At 39.8% G+C, this 15,416-nt stretch overlaps 1 protein-coding gene across 7 annotated transcripts in view; it reads right to left on the bottom strand.

Moving 5' to 3' along the window:
• mctp1a (multiple C2 domains, transmembrane 1a) overlaps positions 1-15,416 on the bottom strand; it is an 890,372-nt gene that overhangs the window by 177,886 nt on the left and 697,070 nt on the right. The window lies entirely within an intron of this gene.

Here is a 15,416-nt window from a genome sequence, read left to right as displayed (position 1 = left end):
ATTGACCCCCGCTATTTGCCTGTTGAGAACTTGAAAATTAAAATGCAAAGAGGAAAATGAAAATATAACATGGAAAATAAAAATTCAATGCTTATTTGCGTTTTAATTTTTGCAGCTCCATTGCTGTTCAGCCTGAAAATGAAGTTGCAAATGTTATTTTATTTTATTTTTAATTTTTGCATCATTTTTGTGTGTAGACTTTAAAAATGAAATTGCAAAAGTGAGACTGCATTTTCATGTTATAAATTTTTACCTCCTTTTTTGTAGAAAATACCTCCCATACTAGAAGATATTCTCGTGAGAGAGATACATAAATGGTGGTACCCTCAACAATGCTATAAGGAACATGAAAAGTTGGTACCTTTAGGAAGCAATGAAGGAAAGAGACAAGAGATGACAACATCTGGGGCATCCTACTCAACAGATGATGTAGAAGAAATATCTACAATAGTCACCAATAAAGAGTGAAGGCTACAATCTTGACTTTTGCTTTTATCATGAAGATTGATCTATATTTTTAATGACTGTCAAGTCACCCGCTCATTAAAAACTGCCAATTAAATAATAACTGCCACAAAATTGAGGTTTGCTTGAGCAGCACAAGTTAGTCACAGGCCAGTACTGAAATGAGAATGATTATCACAGAATAGATAGATAGATAGATAGATAGATAGATAGATAGATAGATAGATAGATAGATAGATAGATAGATAGATAGATAGATAGATAGATTAGGTGGGAAACCCTAAGTCCTTACAACAGGACCCTCCCCAAATGTTTTAATAAGCAGATATTTGGTATAAAGTACTCTGAACAGAAGACAATGATGACCCTGTACAACTGTAAAGTAAAGAATAGCATTTTCATGCATTGTTTATTGAAAAGTGCCACACAAGACCCTCTCATTTCCTGTCCCAAGCTTCACTCCACCTCAAAAAAACTCAGAGGATGATTAAAAGCAACTGTAACCTTAAACAAAACAGCTGAATTCAGCTGAATTACTATACATGCATAATACATTTTCATCAAGGCTGGGCTAGGAATCAAAAGGGCAGAGGACTTCTATGTCCTATGCATAGGAAAATATTGATCTGCATCATATGAACTCACATAAAATGAAAGGTAAAAAGTAAAGCGCTTTTCTTTTCACAAGACTGACCACCAGTTTTTCACCACGATCACTTTCAATTTTTATTACAATTGAAAACATACACAGTCGAGGGTGGTGAGGACAGCAGTGCCAAGCTGCAATGTAGGATACCCATCTAGTGACGCCCAATTTCTCTTAAGTTTCTATTGTATAAGTAGTTAATTGAATATACCGTAAGGTGCAAAATGTCTTGTGATAAAGGTTGTCTTTTTAATTCTTTTAATGATATAAAATGGAAGCGCTAGATGACAAAAGGAGGAAAGGCGATTTAGTCTGTAGAGTGAAGTTCGGAGTTTGTAATTGCCTCTTTTCACAAAGAAAAGACTTAAAAGAGCTTTGCTGTAATATTTTTTTTTCTTCTGGATGGGAAAAATGGCTTTAAGTCAATACAGTTTGAAATAAAAAAAAAATGAAACAGAAAGCCAGACTTCAGTGCCTGCCTTGTTTCTGTGGTTCCTGCCTTAACAATCATTTTTTTTCCCTTCTTATGAACTTGAGTGCCCTTAAGAAGACTAAGTCCCATTTATTCTTTTCCTCTTGTTGTGACTGTCTCGACTGGCAAAAAAAAAAAGGCTCTGGTGTTTTTTTGCTTCACAATGTTGTTGGAAACAATGAACTTTATATATTTTGGGAAAAAAAAACAGAGACTCCTGGGCATTGATGTGTCTAAGAGTTCAACAAACGGAAGCCCCATTATTCACATGATACTTCAGATAGATAGATAGATAGATAGATAGATAGATAGATAGATAGATAGATAGATAGATAGATAGATAGATAGATAGATAGATAGATAGATAGATAGATAGATAGATAGATAGATAGATAGATAGATATTTTATTAATCCCCAAGGGGAAATTTATAAAGGCATATCACTTAGAGCTTCATTAATTTCCTCAGAAAGTGTTACCTCATGGGCGATAGCCATCCATCCCATCAGGAATCAATCCAGGTGTGGGTGCCATTCAGTCTCACGTCCACACCCAGCTCATACACTGCCCACTTAGGGTCTCCAGCTAACTAATGTCTTTGAGACTTTGTGGGAGCAAAACCTGGATGCCCAGAGAAGAAACTCGGTCTGCGGAGAAGGACAATTGTCCATTAAAAAGCCTGACATTGTCCTCATGTGTGGCAACAAGATAATCCAGATGTGGTGCCCACCAGTAAAGTGCATTGAAGATTGTTCACTTAAAAAATATGCACTTGCTCATTTGACACTAATAAACTGAGCTGACAGCAACAGTTCATCTTTTGTTAATTTGTTACTTTATTTTCAATTAATCACCGCTTTCAATGGCCTTACAATGGTGTCAATATGGGTGTTGCAAGCTACCCACAGTTAAAATTAGTTAAGAAGTCAGTAATAGGAACCTGAGAAGGGAATCACAAATGAGGAATGAGGCAAGGGAGGTGAGATGCTACAGATGATCTCTGCAATAAATAATTGTGGCATGAGAAATATTTCCTTAAGGCAGAGTTATCACATTTAAATTGAATGACTTCATTGGGGCTGCATGGTGGCACCGTGGTTAACCTTTCTGCCACACAGCCTCAGAGTCATGGATCTGAACCCTGATATGGTCAGGGTGAAGTTTGCATGTTCTCCATGTGTCTGAATGGATTATTCTCCAGATAATTGACTGTCTCATTTAGTGATTTTTACAAGTTCATCTCAAAGACATGTATATTAGGTGAATTCCCAAATACATGTGAGTATGAAGGTGGACTCCCAAACTTTCCATGTGTCATTTTTCGTTCATGTGTTCCACTGTCCAGTAAGCTTATAAACTCATGTAGTTCAGTCTGGCCTGGCATGGATGTATGACCCAGCATGCTCTGCACTGGACTAGTATCCCGTCATAACTGTGGGCTTTCCCATCTTTGAAATGATATGCTGATTAGACAGATAGTTGATTGATGTGGAATGGCAACTAAAGTCATGGGACACTTGAAGAGCTGAACACCACACCAGTTAAGGGAATGTAAAACTGCAATTTTTAATAGAACTGGGATTAACTGAAAAGAAGTTGCTTTGGCTTGTTTAGAATTGTTGTGGAATAGAAGGTTTGCTGCTAAGATGGTACTTAGGGGTTACTGGCTGGCACAAAGTCAGAAATTATAAAAGAAAAAACTGCAAAACATAGTTAAGCAAAAGAGGCATGAAGTTCAGAAGCAGAAGAAGAAACAATTGTGAAGCTGCAGCTTTAAATTTAGAGTGCGAATTAAACTGTGCTAAGGCACAGGGGAAATCAGCATGATCTAATGTACCCAGTTAAAAGTGACATGACCTTTTTGTATTGTCACCTGTCACTGGCTCAGATGTCACAAGCTGAAACGCATCTGCTGAACGCGAGTCGCTAGTGCATTATTACCTAAACAAAGTGCTGCCACAACCAGGCAAAGACAGCACATTATTTCCAGATTAAAGGACTCTTCTATTTGTAAGCACAATATGGAAGACAGTGTCACTTTTGTAAGGAAAAGCAAGCAAGAGAGATTTCAGTGCAATGCAAAGGGAAAAAAAAGTCTGCGGTAAACAGGGATTGCAGAGGGGCTTTTGGTTGCTGTCTAGGTGCATTTCGCAGCTGAGTGATCAGGGCAGTCGCCTTTCTTGATTTGTTTGGCTACTGAGATGTAAACTGGCATCCCACCTGTAAGGCTGAAATGTCTGCCGCGAGCCCTGATGGGAATAGGCAAGATGACACTTTAACAGCTGAGATGCACACACGCTCACTGTACACACCTTTGGAAAATGGTGGCAATTGATTCTAACAAAACTCTCTCTCTCACACACACACACCCATAGATATCATCCAAGGCACAGTATAGTCGGACGATTCCTCTCATCCACTTTTGCTCAGCTACAATCCCTATTTCATGGCTTGGCAGCAGCTGATGTTAGATGAGAACCTGTCCTGTGTAGGACAGGCCTTCACACAATTTAGCGTCACCTTGAATGATCCAGACCACCCAGTCCTCTAATCACGGCCAATTTCAAGACAAATCAGTGTCTTCAAGGGTTTGCAGAACACATGACAGTCAAGATTATATTGGAGGAATGAAACATTAATTCATTCATTCTCTGGGGCGAGCAGAGCCAGAGCCTATCTGCATATCAGTGAACACAAGACAGGAGCCAACCCAGAAATGGGTGACCGTCACATGGTCCCACTCATCCACTCACCCATTGTTACAGATATGAGACATTTGTAGAGTCATCAGTTCAAATAACACAATGGTCTTTGGGATGTTGGAGTAAAACCAGACTACCTGGAAAGTACCCACACAGACAGAAACCTGCAAACTCCACATGGTCCTGAGATTTGAAGCCTGGGGCTGTGAGGCAGCAGTGTAACCACAGTAACATTTCAAGAAGAATTTGTATTTATATAGCGCTTTTTAAGACACAAAAAACACTTTACATAGAGAGGAGGGAGCTGCTTCAACCACCACCAATATGCAACATCCACCTGGATGATGGGACGGCAGCCATTTTGCGCCAGTATGTTCATCATACATTAGTTATAAGGTAGTGAGAGAGCCAGCTAGCGACAGGGGATGACTAGGAGGCCCGAATAACCAGGCTGTGATGGGCAATTTAGCCAGGACATTACTCTTTTACGAAAGATGCCTAGGGATCTGTTATGACCACAGAGAGTCAGGACCATTTAAAGAATGACCTTACAGCAATAGGCCTTTATGGTGTTTCACTGTGACTGCCCACTTACCTTTAGCTCAGTGACAAAACGTCTTCTCTTTTATAATTCTTGGTGTGTATTTGAGGGGAAGTTGTTGTTGTTTGTTATAATAATTCTAGAGCTTCTGTAATATATTAACAAATAAAGTACTATCCATCTATAGATCGTATATAATCCAATTCAGATTTATGGGGAGTTGGGAACAGCCCTGGACAGGCTGCTAATCCGTTGCAGGATTCACAAACAGACAAGCACTCTGGAATTGTTAATTAATATAAGACAGACAGTATTTAAGGATGTGGGAGGAAAACCCACACAGGCAGAGGGAAAGTATACAAAGTCAGACATTTTCCAACCTGCTATATCCTAACACAGGGTCACGGGGGTCTTCTGGAGCCAATCCAGGCCAACACAGGGCACAAGGCAGGAACAAACCCCGGGCAGTGCGCCAGCCCACCACAGATATAACAAAGTCCATTGACTGGATGCGGGATGTGAACTCAGGATACTGAATGTGTGAGACAGCAGCACTAAACACTACACCACTGTGCCACTCTCATATGAAATGTTTTCTATAAATATGAAGGAAATTAAACTATTGATGGTAACTGCTGTAGCCTCACAGCTCCGGAGTCCTGGGTTCAAATCCTTGACTGTAAGGATGTGCTTCTCATTTCTGTGTTTGTCTTTTCGCTGGGCACTGCACCTTTCTTCCACAACCTAAAGAGGTTAAGCTCACTGGGAACTCTGGAACGGCCTATAATGATCTGGCACCTGATTGCTGCCTTGCACCCAGTAATACCAGTATGGGCACAAGTTTCCTAAAACTCAGCTGGGTTAAGTGGGCCTCAGGATGGATGAATTGATAAGCTTTTGCAGTACTCATTGCGGAGCTTTATGCAGTTTGTTATTTTCTCTCATTAAGTGGTTAATTATTTAGCAGATGAAGACTAAAATTGGCATGCCCTATCCAGAACTGGCAGCCCATCCAGAGGTTAGTTCCTGCCTTGCAGATGCTGTTGCCAACCCCAAAATCCTGAAACGAAGTCTCAGAAAATGGAAACCAAGCCGATTTCTGCTCGAAATTGACAAAGAGGGTACAAAAATGGAAAGAGCGGTGCCTGGTCAGTAACAGTTAATCCTACACACAATGACTTCTTGTAATGGAATGGTAATGCCAGACTCCTTTTGTCTTCCCTTATCATTTTTTTTCTAGTGTGTTCCACTGCTAGACACTATAACTGAATCTTTTTAAAAAAATGTCATGGAGCCTATTTGTTTGTTGAGTTTGAACGCCTCCATAAAAAGCTACACTGAACAACCACATAATCTGATTATAATTTTATTTATTTGTGGGGCATTTTTTTTTGTTATTTCACTAAACAAAAGATTTAGACTTGAGGCATTTAATATAAAACAATTGTCAAATTCAATTACCAGCTATAGAAAAAAGCCATGCAGAAATGTTCCCGCGTACTTACATCACCACTTATGGGAGAGCGGACATAAAACAGCGGAATGCTTAGGGATCTGGGCTGAGTGCTTGCAGTCCCTGGACCCCCAGATGCCTGCAAAATTAAGCATCCCAGAGATTCGATTTATTTTTTCATTGTATGTAGATAGACTCTGTGGCCGCGATGCATACAAAAGCAGCAGACAGAAGTCGTCAAAAGGGAAAAGACGGTTTTCATTCTGAATCACAGATTTAAAAGGCTCCTTTATGGTTTTAGAGGGATTCTTTTGGTACATTCTCCTTGGAGATTATCAAGCCACAACTTTCCGGGTACTGACCTTTTATGAAACAGAATGGTTTAGTTTAATATATCGTTGAAAATAATTAGCAGCAGTGTTTTCCAGGCAAGGGAAAAAAAAAAGCCCTGCCTCTCTTTCTCTCTTGCTTTTTTCTCTGTCTCTTTATGTAGAATTTAAGGAAATGTATTTCTCAAAGAGCAATGTAAACCACTTCCCACCACATGTGCCTTACAATGGAAATGTTTACAAAAAATAAACAGAGAAAGGATTCTGAATAAAAGACATTTCATAATGTAATTTATGTCTCCCCCGCTCTCCAAAATTTGTGCAGATGCTAATATTTGGATGGCGTACAAGCCAAATGAACATTTGCACCCTGGGGGATTTGGAGGAATTTCATTTTTTTTGGAACGGCGCTCTCTTTAAATGGTCTGGAGTTCATTTGGTGAATTTCACTTCACATCAGGTAACCATGGCGTGCATTTGTGTCAGAAGATTTGCACTGCTGTATATTAACGTCAACTGATGTCTGTTAGTATTTGCTTCAAAGTTACCTCGGGCTCGCCAAAAGCAAAGTCAACTGGGCTGGCCGACAGCTTAAAGACTGAGCTTAGTGACTACTGCCATGCCTGTTTTTCTCATCAAACTACAAGCACACGTTCAGCATGTTACTAAAGGGAAAACCCAACATGCTGAGCTCAAACTTTCATAGATATAGTGCCTTGACAGTTCTCTCTCTCATGAACTCCTTCATTTTATTTGTGTCTGTCCATGTTGTCAGACCTGACTAATGCAGTTCAGAGTCGCAGGTAGTCATAACATATCTCAGAAGCATCAGTCACAATCAAGGAACCAAAGCTGGACGGGGCGCACTAGTGTGTGGCAGTGCACCCTCATGCACACACCCACTCATTCATTCAGGGCCAGTTTAGGTTTATAACTATTTGACATGGAGAAAAACGGGCATATCTGAAAGAACATGCAGACTCTGTGCAAATGGTGACTGGGTCAAGATTTGATCTTGTGGCAATACAATATTTCATACATTCATTTAATTTATGACTTTATTATTCTTCCACACCAGTCATTCAATTGTAGGATCACAAAAGACTGGGGCCTATCCCAGTATCATTCAGCGTTTTGCAGGAGCCAGCTCTAGATGGCGTGCCAGTCAATTATACGGCAAACGCACACACACATGCCTACACATACTCATATGGACCCAATTTAGTATCACCAGCATTTTGCATGTCTTTTGAATGTGGAAGAAAAATCCATATAGGCACAAGAGGGGAATGTACAAAATGCACAAAATCAGCCGAAGAAGCATACAGCAGACAAGAGTGTAGGAAGCTGGTCCAACACATCAACCCCACATGAAAGTGGGAGAAGCTCAAGAACAAGTTTAATATAGAAAAGTGCTAAGAATGTCAATTATAAATATAAGATGGGAAACATTGTCATCCAGGGAACAACCTCTGAAAAGGATTTAGTGGTTTATGTTGACACGTTTTCATCGCCTGAGCAATGTGAGAAGCAAATAAAAAGGCAACTAAAATGTTATGTTATACCATATAACCTAAGTCAAGGGACATTATGCTTAGACTATATAATGTACTAGTGCAGGGGTTCTTAACCTGAGGTTTGTGGAGGGTTTTGGGGGGTCCATGAGGGTCAAAAAACAATGTACATTTATATTCACTATACACCCTGGTACTGTTGATTTAGAGTAGATGTAGCAGTAATCCATCCATCCATTTTCCAACCCGCTGAATCCGAACACAGGGTCACGGGGGTCTGCTGGAGCCAATCCCAGCCAACACAGGGCACAAGGCAGGAAACAATCCTGGGCAGGGTGCCAACCCACCGCAGTGTAGCAGTAATGATAATAGAAAATGTAGTAGTAGTAGTAGTAGTAGTAGTAGATCTGTTTTAATTTGCACAAGAGGATTGTATTCCATAATTATAATGAGTGGCCATTACTTTTTGCATAAAAAGGGTTTTTTTTTTTTTAGATTGTTTACTTTAAAATTTAATAATATTTTGTGTATGTCATATATGTATGAGACAATTAAATCTCGACAAATAAAGTACATTATATTCATTGCATGCAAAGTTTGTGTTCATGTGAATATTTCTGGGGAAGGGGGTCCATAGCTTTCATCAGATTCTTAAAGGGGTCCATGACTCTAAAAACGTTAAGAGTCACTGCTCTAGTGAGAGCTCATCTGGAGTATTGTATGAAGTTCTGGTCACCACAGTACAAGAATGACATAGCAGCACTTGAAGGTGTGCAGAGGAGAACATCCCAGGACTTAAGGACATGCCGTAATCAGATGGACTCAGAGAATGAATCCTGTTTAGCAGAGCAGACTGTGTGGGGACCTAATCCAGGTCTTCAAAATCCTCACAGGCATTGATAAAGTAGATCCAGCTGAATTCTTTGAGTTTAAGGGTGAATCACGTACTCAAGGCCACCAGTGGAAATTTAAGACTGATGTCAAGTAGCACTTCTTTACACAAAGAGATGTGGGAATCTGGAATCAACTACTGAAGCATGTAGTTGTAGAAGAAACCCTGTCAACCTTTAAGAAGTACCTAGGTGAGGTATTGGGATATCTTAGCTAATAACTAAACAAGTGAGCTTGATGGTCTATTCTCATTTGTCAAGTTTCTTTTGTTCTTATATTTTAAGAAGAAGACAAATGTACAAAATACATCCAGAAAGTGACCAGGTTTGGTTTTAACTGGGGCTTATCATGTAAATAGATGATAATGTTTAACTTCATTCTGGATTATTATTTCATTTATGATTAAAAATGACATTATCTTGGCCCTGTGACTATCTCTTTGTTACGTTTCCAATTTTTTTTAGTAGTTATGAATGTACACTCTGTCCAGTGGTTGCTTCTGCTATGTGCCCAATGCTGTTAGGATAACCTCCAGCACACTGTGTATGAATGAATGATTTGTTCCATCCTTCCATTTATTTTTGGGTACCTCTAATCCATTTTAGGATGGTGAGAGCCTCTACTCTATCCCAGCAGCTCAGGAACAGTGTGGGAACCATCTGAAGATTGAGCACTAGTCATACTTGTATGTACTTGTCTACAGTCACTCATGGACCAAAGGAGAGTCAAAAATCAACCACTAAGGCATATTTTTCAGAATGCCAGAGGTTATCGTATTGAAAATGAGTTCACTTAATTTGATTTGCCTTTTGGATGAAGCAGGCTTGATCATGCACCAAAAGGTTAGTCTAAATGCTAATTCTAAAATACAATTTAACAACTGTGTTTTCTCATTCGTTCACACGTTAATCAGAATCACATTTCATTGTTTGTGTAGTGCACACTGAACCCTTAATAATTCTTAAAAAAAAAAGGCCCAGAACATTCTGGACTGTTGTGGTTACAGTTGCCCAAATTCAGACCATCAAAAAAGTGACATTTCAATTGACTCATTGTTTCATTTTTGTATGTTGCAGACATTAAAAATAAATAATCCTATAAACCACAGCTAGAGTTGTGTTCTCATTTTTATAGGCTCTTTTGCTTTTACAATACAAAAAAAATGACTTACAGATACAAGCCAGACTGAAATGTTTCAGACGTATGTTGGTAAAGCACTGGAAAGGTGTTGCATTAATTAGTTTATAGACATTGTTAAAAAAAAATCAAATTTCACTCAAGAAAGAAACAATTTCTCTGACAAAGCCAGCTAATGAAAAAGAATTTTGTCAAGCAATATCTCCACCTACAGGTTCACTTGTGTACTACAACTAGAAAACTAAGACAAAGGAGTTTGCACATTGTTAACTTGTTTTACTATTGACTCTTAGTAATTTTTCTCTTTATTTAATAATATCTTTTCTAAATTTAGAATATTGGTTTGAACTTAATATACTAGATGTGAAATCAATGGGATCTGTCATTCTAAAACATCCACAAATGCATTTCCTCTATCTTCGGTAATGTTTCACCTTTTTAAGTGGTCTATGAGCTCCAGCTTCATCCGTGATTTTCACCTATTAAAAATTTCTACGGTTGGTAGAAACACTGTGAACAGTTTTAAAATACTGCCTTTAATGTAATAATGCTTGAGTATTTCCTGGTTCTGAGATATTCTTTACTACAACACTTTACTTGCTTTATTCAAACAGTGGTTGACTTTTGTAATTTTGAATAAAGTAGACAAACGTAGCATAATGTTACTAAACATAAGAGACCATTCTCATGTTTCAAGGTGATCAGGGCCTGAGCCTATCTTTACAAAATCAACCTGCATTTGACAGGGTGCCAGTCCATCGCAGGGCCCAAATGCAGAATGTGTGACAATACACCAATCCATCCATCCATCCATCCATCCATCGTAACTTGCTAGGCAGCATATTCTCAAATTTTCTAAATTCCAGTTTCATATTGTAAATTACATTTTTTTGAGTATGAAATAGATGAACTTTAAAATAGTTATCATTGTAATGTGAACCAAGATAGACTTCCTTAAACAAGGCCTTTCTTTTGAGAGCCTGGCTTTCTCAGTTTAGTTCATGAAGGGCTGCTGTGGGCATTTGGCTTCACAATCCCTTTAATCTTTAAGGCTAATTTGGGTGTCTGTTTGAACTCATTATTTGGGAATTCTGAATTATGCCAAATGTAGTACTTTGCTTTTCTACAATATTTGAATTATTTTTTTGACTGTTACACCGTTTGCAAGGATAGCTATAAAAATTAGTAGTCAGCCCTAACAAATAGATAAGGCAGCAGGTAGCAAGCCCTACAGATGAACTGTTCATTCACAGCCACTCAGTGAAAAGTGCCTGCAGTTTAGAAAACTAATTAGAGCCGCGTTCAACACTGCTGAGTCCTGGGCTTGGATCTCACTGGGGTTACTGCCCAAGTGGAGTTTGCATCTTCTTCCCAGGACTGTCTAGGTTTTTCTTCGGGTACTCTGGTTTTCCTCCCACAAGTAATTGTGGATGTGTGCAGCTGGGATGGGCGATGTATTGGTGTACTGTTCAAGAATGATTCCAACTTTGTTCCCAATGCTGTTAAGAAAGGCACTCGGTTGTGACATATTGCAACCATTCATACATCAGGATGATTAGCCAGGCCATAATGTTAATGCCAGCTGTACACCACTAAGAATAAAAGGGATCGTTTGCTTCACTTACACTGTGCTAAAAAAACAAATTGAGGAAAGACACATATAATCAGCACTTGGTGCCTCATTACCATCCTTAATTTAAAGACCTGCTCTACTTCATAGTTTAGAAAGAGGGAGAATTCACCTTAAAGTTTAATTTTAAGCTTAATCAGGTTACATTTGCTGTTCATTTCCTGACCTCATCGCTATCTTTGTGGAATTTGTACTTCCTCCAGGCACTGTGGTTTCTGTTCACGTCCCAAAGATATTCATTCTACAAATAATTGAGGACTGGTGACTAAACTGGCTGAGAGTGCAAGGGTGATGTGTGATTTTCAAGTCTCCTATCTTTTCCTGGGTTACTTTGTACTCCTTACTACCTTTGACCCTACTGAGAAAGTGGATGGCAAGCTCCATAAAATGTTGCTCTTTAAAAATGCACAGTTAATCTTGGCAATGAAATCTGCTTTGGTTATGTAAACTAATTTGTAAACAAATCTAAAAACAATAGTGTTTGAGAGTGGTGACAAGCTGCATGTTGGTTGGGCATCCAAGAATTTCACTATACTGTCACACATGTGTGCATGGGAGGCAGCGTAAGGGCTTAGGTGGAAGTAAGATGCAGATTCTGGGGTTGGCTACTTGAACTAATGCCTTTTCTCTCTCTTCCACAGATCACCAGAAGGAAAGCCTGCCTAAAACACCTCCCATTTCCTGCTCCAGTCCACACTCTCCTGACTACATTTCCACCTGGAGACGTACCTCTTCCTGCCCACCACCTATAAAACCCAACCGTTTCTCGCCTTTACTCAGTCTTTGTATGACTCAGTCTTTGATGATTACTCTTTAGAATTCCTGTTTTTTGCTCAGATTCTTACACTATATGGGGTGGATTCCCCAAATCTACTTCCCCAAATCTCTCTCATTACAATACTCATACTTGTGATAGTGCTTCTGCTGCTACTAAACTACACTGTATGAGAACATAGTTACACCAGGATGAGCCATATCAATAAACATAATTTCTGCAGTGCTGGAACCAAGTGCTAGAATGGAGTTTCTCCTTCCTTCCATGGCTCTTTTAGGTGGCTCGCAATCCTTAAAAGGACCGCTCACCATTGCCACACTAGATGAGATTCTGGTTGCAACATTGCAGGATTGCCTTTTCATAGGCGCACCTGTCACTGTTGATGGAATGCCAGCTCATACTATGGGTGGGTGATGAAACATGCCAGCGCTGTTAAATAGCCCATGCTTTGAGGTTGCTGTACCCAGAGAGCACTTCCATATCCTTGAAACGACTCACAACTCTTCAAAATGGCAGGGTGACTTCTTCTACTGCGGCCTTGAAGCCAGTGATGAGGGCACATCAGCGGGTTCATGATTGCTTTGTTGTCAGGTGGAGCAGCAGGGATATTGAGTGCTATACTTCTGTGTGGCGATCTGTCGATTGTAGATGAGCAATGGGGAGCTGTCAGTGTTCCAGTCTCTGGGTTGTTCTTCACAAAACTGACACTGTAAACATCATTCCAGGTCTGAATCTAGGCTTTGAGACTCTTCATCCACGGCTGCCCAATAATGCCTCTGTGACATGCGTTTTTCTTTGCCTTCACAGTTTTACCGCTGGCCCTGCTTCACAAGGCTCACCTGGGGTCAATGGCAACTCAATCCATTACAATTTTTCCCAGCTCCATGGGCCAGAATTTCCATCAATGGACCTTGGCAGATGCAGGAGTGTTAATGAATTTGCAGATGCGGCAGTCTCTCAGCTGTCTTTCTTCCAAACTGCAGCTACAAATGACACTCCAGTTCGCTGATCTCACCCTTAAGACTCTCCAGAAACTCCTCAGGAGAGCCAAACAAGTCAATTTGCTAAACTGAACGGTAGGTGTTATCCTCTTCCTTCTTCTGACACCAAAGTAATAATAATAATAATTCTTTGCATTTATATAGCTCTTTTCTCACTACTCAAAGCACTCAGCAATTGCAGGTTAAGGGCCTTGTTTAAGGGCCCAACAGAGCAGATTCCCTTTTTTTGGCTTTTACAGGTTTCGGTGCATATCCCTAGCCTCAGAGCCACCACTCCGCAAAGTAGCACTGTTGTAGAATGGCTGAAGGGATTTGCTGCTCTTTACATGGCTCTTTTAGGTGGTTTAGCTATCCTTAAAAGGGACGATCGTCTTTGCTGCACTAGTTTGAGACATTGCAGGCTTGAGGTTTTTATTGGCAGGCCTGCCGCTGGAGATGGAATGCCAGCTCATACTATTGGTGACTCCTCCCTGGCTAATACAGCCTCTCAGTACTTTACAATACACATATAATACATTCTCAAGTACACATAATCCAGCGGTGGGTTGTGGGGAGCCAAAGCTTACCCCTGCGGCATTTTAGGTACAAGGCAGGAACTACCTGTGGAAGGGGAGCCAGTCCATCCCAGTATGTTAATGCAAGCAATTCTTAACTAACATGTTGTTATAGAAGATAGCATTTGCTAAACATATTTCATGTTTTCCATTTATTGAGCATCCAAGATAACATCAAATTATAACACAAAAAACTCAACAATTCAATAGATGTTTATTAAATAGCCAAAAATTAGCTACAAAACGACAGCTGCAGTATGCCAGAGCGTCAGACATACAGCAATACAAAATGAGAACATTGATGGAAAATGCTCATACTTTCAATTAAGTTTTTCCTCAGAACTCTAAGTAAATGATCTTATTGTTGTCCTAAGTTACTGCAGATGATGATCTGAGACAAAGGCTTTTTTCTAATGTGGTTTTCATTCATTGAACAGAATCATCTCAGGCACTACTCCTTGTAGTGTTGCAGGCTTTAAGGGTACCAGTTAGATTTTTAAGTTCAAAGGCTTTTTAACAAGTTCTTATTTCAAAATGTATTGCATTTGATGTGTTACCAGCCACTTGATTTTAGAAGTCACTTAACTATTTAAATGGAGATCATCTGTATGTACTCAGGGAATAAATGCCCCTTATCTGGAAGGTCCAACTTGAGGTAAATCAGTATGGTGGCCTAACTTACACAAGGAATACAAAATAACTATCCATGCACCTCAGAGAAAAGTGTTTGAAAAGCACAAGTCAGGGAATGGGGACAAGAAAATATTGATGTCCTTTCAAATCAATCATTAAGAAATGGAAAGAGTATGGTACAGCTGTAAATCTGTCTAGAGCAGGCCATCCGCAAAATCTGAGTGACTGAGCAAGAAGAAGATGAGTGAGGAAGGACACCAAGTGTCCAGTGAGAACTCTGAAGGAGTTAGGAGCTACAGTGCCTGAAATTGGAGACTGCATAGACAACTATTGGTGAGATGCCTCACCAGTTGCAGCTTTGTGGGAGAGTGGCAAAGAGAAAGCCACTGTTTAAAAAAAAAACACACACACGCTTACCATCTCGGCCAAAATTTGTCAGAAGGCATGTCACAGACTGAATTTAGTCGGAAGATGGTTCTGTTGATTGATGAGAATAAAAACTTAACATTTTGACCATCAGACTAAACGCTATATTTGGCATTAGTCAAACACTGCACATTATCAAAAGCATTGGGGTGGCAGCATCATGCTATGGGAATGCTTCTCTGCAGCAGGCCGTGGAAGGCCTGTGAGGATCGGGGGAAAATTAAGTCCTTGAGGAAAACCTGATTCAG

This window comes from Erpetoichthys calabaricus, chromosome 7 (genome assembly GCF_900747795.2).
Source record: "Erpetoichthys calabaricus chromosome 7, fErpCal1.3, whole genome shotgun sequence".
Lineage (NCBI taxonomy): Eukaryota > Metazoa > Chordata > Cladistia > Polypteriformes > Polypteridae > Erpetoichthys > Erpetoichthys calabaricus.
The sequence above is the reverse complement of the archived record's forward strand: the minus strand, read 5'-3'. Positions and strand labels throughout refer to the sequence as shown.